This window comes from Cetorhinus maximus, chromosome 3 (assembly GCF_964194155.1).
Source record: "Cetorhinus maximus chromosome 3, sCetMax3.hap1.1, whole genome shotgun sequence".
Classification (NCBI taxonomy): Eukaryota; Metazoa; Chordata; class Chondrichthyes; order Lamniformes; family Cetorhinidae; genus Cetorhinus; species Cetorhinus maximus.
Genome location: NC_135881.1, coordinates 2,160,712 through 2,165,616, shown reverse-complemented (window position 1 = coordinate 2,165,616; position 4,905 = coordinate 2,160,712).

Below are 4,905 nucleotides of genomic sequence, written 5' to 3'. Positions count from 1 at the left end.
GTGCGTGTGTCTGTGTGTGTGTGTGTGCGTGTACATGTGATTTAATTAAGCTGGGAAGAGATTAATCGGAGTCAGGTTGTCTAGAGGGGGGTTAAAACATGGATAGAATAGAGGTTTGAAGTATAAGTAAAAAGTTTAGATCTAACATTTGTATTTTTAGATGAGTTGAGAGTTTGTTTGAATATCAAACGAGAGTCAGAGGTCACAAGAAACATGTTTACATCTTGCAGGAGTTGCGCAGGTAAACCGTCGTGGGGATATGATATTTTATTGACCCAAAAGCAAAGACAAGGTGGAAAAATGTACTGACCCTCTGACAGTGCAGCACTCCCTCAGTACTGACCCTCCGACAGTGCAGCACTCCCTCAGTACTGACCCTCTCACAGTGCAGCACTCCCTCAGTATTGACCCTCTGACAGTGCAGCACTCCCTCAGTACTGACCCTCTGACACTGCAGCACTCCCTCAGTACTGACCATCCGACAGTGCAGCACTCCCTCAGTACTGACCCTCCGACAGTGCAGCACTCCTTCAGCACTGACCCTCCGACAGTGCAGCACTCCCTCAGTACTGACCCTCCGACAGTGCGGCACTCCCTCAGTACTGACCCTCCGACAGTGCAGCACTCCCTCTGTACTGACCCTCTGACAGTGCTGCCTTCCCTCAGTACTGACCCTCCGACAGTGCGGCACTCCCTCAGTACTGACCCTCTGACAGTGCAGCACTCCCTCAGTACTGACCCTCCGACAGTGCAGCACTCCTTCAGCACTGACCCTCCGACAGTGCAGCACTCCCTCAGTACTGACCCTCTGACAGTGCAGCACTCCTTCAGTACTGACCCTCGGACAGTGCAGCACTCCCTCAGTACTGACCCTCCGACAGTGCAGCACTCCTTCAGCACTGACTTTCCGACAGTGCAGCACTCCCTCAGTACTGACCCTCCGACAGTGCAGCACTCCCTCAGTACTGACCCTCCGACAGTGCAGCACTCCCTCAGTACTGCCGCTCCGACGGTGCAGCACTGGTTTATTCTCATTGATTATGGTCTGGAGCCTTTGCTATGCGTCTCCGAGCTGTGACTCTCGAATTTAGAGGCACATGATTGTCTGTAGATATCAAAGGCCCACATCTTGTAGGCTGATTACTCACCCTCCGCGTCTGTGAGCTGGGGTTGAGCGCAGTTGGAGTGTGTCTGATCTGTGGAGTGTAGACCATTCACTGACGGAGAATATTACATCAATCACGGCTGAGGGATCTGTTGATGTCTTCATACTCATTCCTTTGATTCTTTGGCTGGTCACACAAAATCACACATCATTATATGTTTGTGTGTATGTGTGTGTGTGTGTGTCCTGTGACCTCCACACACTGGAGGAAGATGTAATTTGTAGGTTAAATATACTTTCCTGCTTTGGTTGACTGTTTGCCAAACCTGTTTGCAATCTCTTCGATATTCCATTAACCTTTCGAGAATGATCTCCCCTTTTGAATAACTATAATACAGTACATTCATTGGCACAGTCACAGTGCCTGCACCACACACATGGTATTCCCTGCCCATTCCTATGGTTGCCTCCTGACTCATTTTAGATTAGATAGCAACAATAAACAACATTGGTGCATCACCTCTAATACAGTAAAATAGCTCAAGACACTTCACAATCTCGCATTCAAATAACCCTGAGACTGAGCCACATAAGGAGATCTTAGGTCAGGTGATCAAAACCTTGGTGAAAGAGGCAGCTTTTAAGGAGCGTCTTAAAGTAGGAGAGAGATGGAGAGAGAGCGGAGATGTTTAGAGAGGGAATTCCAGAACTTAGGGCCCAAGCAGCTGAAGACAAAACAACCAATGGTGGTCCGATTAAAATTGGGTGGTCTCATGAGGCCAGAGATGGAGGAACACAGAGACCTTGGAGGGTTGTGGGACTGGAGATGGGAGTTGGAGAGTGCACTGTGTGGGGGAATTTTTTAAAATGTGAACCAGAAAGTAAAATGTGATTTGACCTTGGTTGATATATTTGTGGTTTTCAGTCTCTCAAGGTCTAACTTTGCCCTTGTGATGTCGGGGGCTCGAGTTATTCTGGGCCTGTGATTGGCAGTGAGCGGTGAATGATGAAGATTGGTGAACTAAAGAATGATGCACGGCCATGTTCTGCGGGGAGAGCGTTAAATCTTTCACCAGGCAATGGGTTCTCGCGTTGTTGACAGATGCACAGAATTGTTCCAGCACAGAAGGAGGCTGTTCAGCTCTTCCTCTCTGCACCAACTCTCCGGATGAGCCATTCCCACAAATTATTTCACGGGGATATCCAATACGGAGCTGCAGTGAAGCCATCAAGCTTAAGAAGCCAACCACGTTCGAGAATTCCGATGGACGGCCAACCAGGAAATGAAAAGCGCTAAAATTGTTGTGGTTTATGCCTTGTAGATACGCAGAGATGATACACCTCAGGTTATGTGCGCGCCACAGCAGTTTTATTAAAGTTTTTCAATGCCTATCCTCTTGCTGACAGCCCCTTGCTTCAGCTTACTTTCTCCTGTTCAATGACCACATCCAGGCTTAACCAATCACACACAAGACAGAGAACAGATACCAGACACACATAACCACGCACCGAACAATTGATCACTACATCTTCTCCCCCTTGATAAACTGAAAACCTTACTTTAATTTAAACCATCATTAACAATGAAACATATGTACATTGTGACATTTCATAGATTTCAGCTTATGCACTGTCTCCAAGTGCAGAGATCGTCCTTAAGGTATGAAGGTGAACATGTGAGCTGACCATGGCACCATGGTACAGCAACAGGTTCGAGCTGGAAGAGTCAATATGGCAGTAGGGAACAGCATAGTTAGAGGGACAGACACAGTTTTCTGTAGCCAAGAGTGAGAGCCCAGTTGACTGTGTTGGTTGCCTGGTGCCAGGGTTTGGGGCATCTGCTCTGGGCTGGAGAGGATCTTTGTCCCTTCCATGGTCAATAATGGTGCCAAGTAGGTTGAACATCCCATCAGTGTCTGACAAGACAGATGAAATGATCTCCTGCAATGCATTTGGTTCTGACCTTAGTCCATGGGGCATCCTGGAAAACACCTTCATGAGTAAGATATCAGCTTAGCTCTGCCAAAGGTACCTGGAGATAGCTCCACTGCATGTCAAGCTGCGTGAAGACTGTAGAGTCAGGAAATGATGCTGATAGTTCATGGATCACAGGCAGCAGATACCTATCTGGAATGACTGCTTTGTCGACCTCCTCATGGTGGTGCATAGTCTAAGATTTTTGCACACACAATGACGCAGTTTGACACCCAAGGTGATGAGCCGAATCGCTCAATGATATGTTTCTTTCAAGTGATTTCAGCTCCTGGGACACCCAGCACAGATTGCAAATGGTAAGCATCTCAAATTTTGCAGAACTGGCAGAATTGATGTGTCGACTTGAGGAGCAGGACAGGAGCCCTTAATCTCCCCAAATCTGGGAAATAAGGAAGGATACTGGTGGGTATAGTCTACGGCATTGATCATATTAATGTGCGCTCTGGTGGGATCCTCAAGGTTGAAGCCTTCCTTTTTAAACACCTGTAGAAACTCTTGCTATTGTTTTTACATTTCTATCTAGCTTCCTCTCACACTCTAATTTCTTTCTCCCGATTAACCTTTTCGCCATTCTCTGCTGTTCTTTATATTCTGTCCAATCATCTCTCCTGCCACTCACCTTTGCAGGGTTGTATGCTTTTTCCTTAAGTTTGATGCTTCCCTTAGCTTCTTTAGTTATCCACTGATGGTGGGTCCTCCCATCAGAATTTTTCTTTATAATAGGAATGTACTTATTCTGAAATATCCCCTTAGATACCTGCCACTGTTTCTCTATTGATCTATCCCCGAGCCTCGTATCCCAGTTCACTTCAGCCAGCTCAGCTTTCATCCCCACATAGTTTCCCTTATTTAAGTTTAAGATACTGCCATGGCTGACAAGGGAAGTCAGGGACAGCATAAAAGCTAAAGAGAAAGCATACAATGCGGCGAAGAGCAGTGGGAAACCAGGGGATTGGGAAGTCTACAAAGACCAACAGAGGACAACTAAAAAAGAAATAAGGAGGGAGAAGATTATATATGAGGGTAAACTAGCCAGTAATATAAAAGAAGATTGCATGAGATTTTTTTAGATATAAAGGGTAAGAGAGAGGCAAGAGTGGACATTGGGCCGCTGGAAAATGATGCTGGAGAAGTAGTAGTGGGGAACAAAGAAATGACGGAAGAACTGAATAGGTAATTTGTGTCAGTCTTCACAGTGGAAGACACGAGTGACATCCCCAAAGTTCAAGAGAGTCGGGGGGCAGAGGTGAGTATGGTGACCATTACCAAGGAGAAGGTGCTAGGAAAACTGAAAGGTCTGAAGGTGGATAAATTGCCTGGACCAGATGGATTATACCCCAGAGTTCTGAAGGAGATAGCTGAAGAGATAGCGTTAGTGGTGATCTTTCAGGTATCACTGGAGTCAGGGAGGGTCCCAGAGGACTGGAAAATCGCTAATGTAACCCCCCTGTTTAAGAAGGGAGTGAGGCAAAAGACGGGAAATTACAGGCCGATTAGCCTGACCTCGGTCGTTGGTAAGATTTTAGAGTCCATTATTAAGGATGAGATTTCAGAATACTTGGAAGTGCATGGTAAAATCGGGCAAAGTCAGCATGGTTTCATCAAGGGGAGGTCATGCCTGACAAATCTGTTAGAATTCTTTGAGGATGTAACGAGTAGGTTAGACAAAGGAGAGCCAATTGTTGTTATCTACTAGGACTTCCAGAAGGTCTTTGACAAGGTGCCGCACAGGAGGCTGCTCAGTAAGATAAGAGCCCATGGTGTTAGAGGCAAGGTACTAGCATGGATAGAAGATTGGCTGTCTG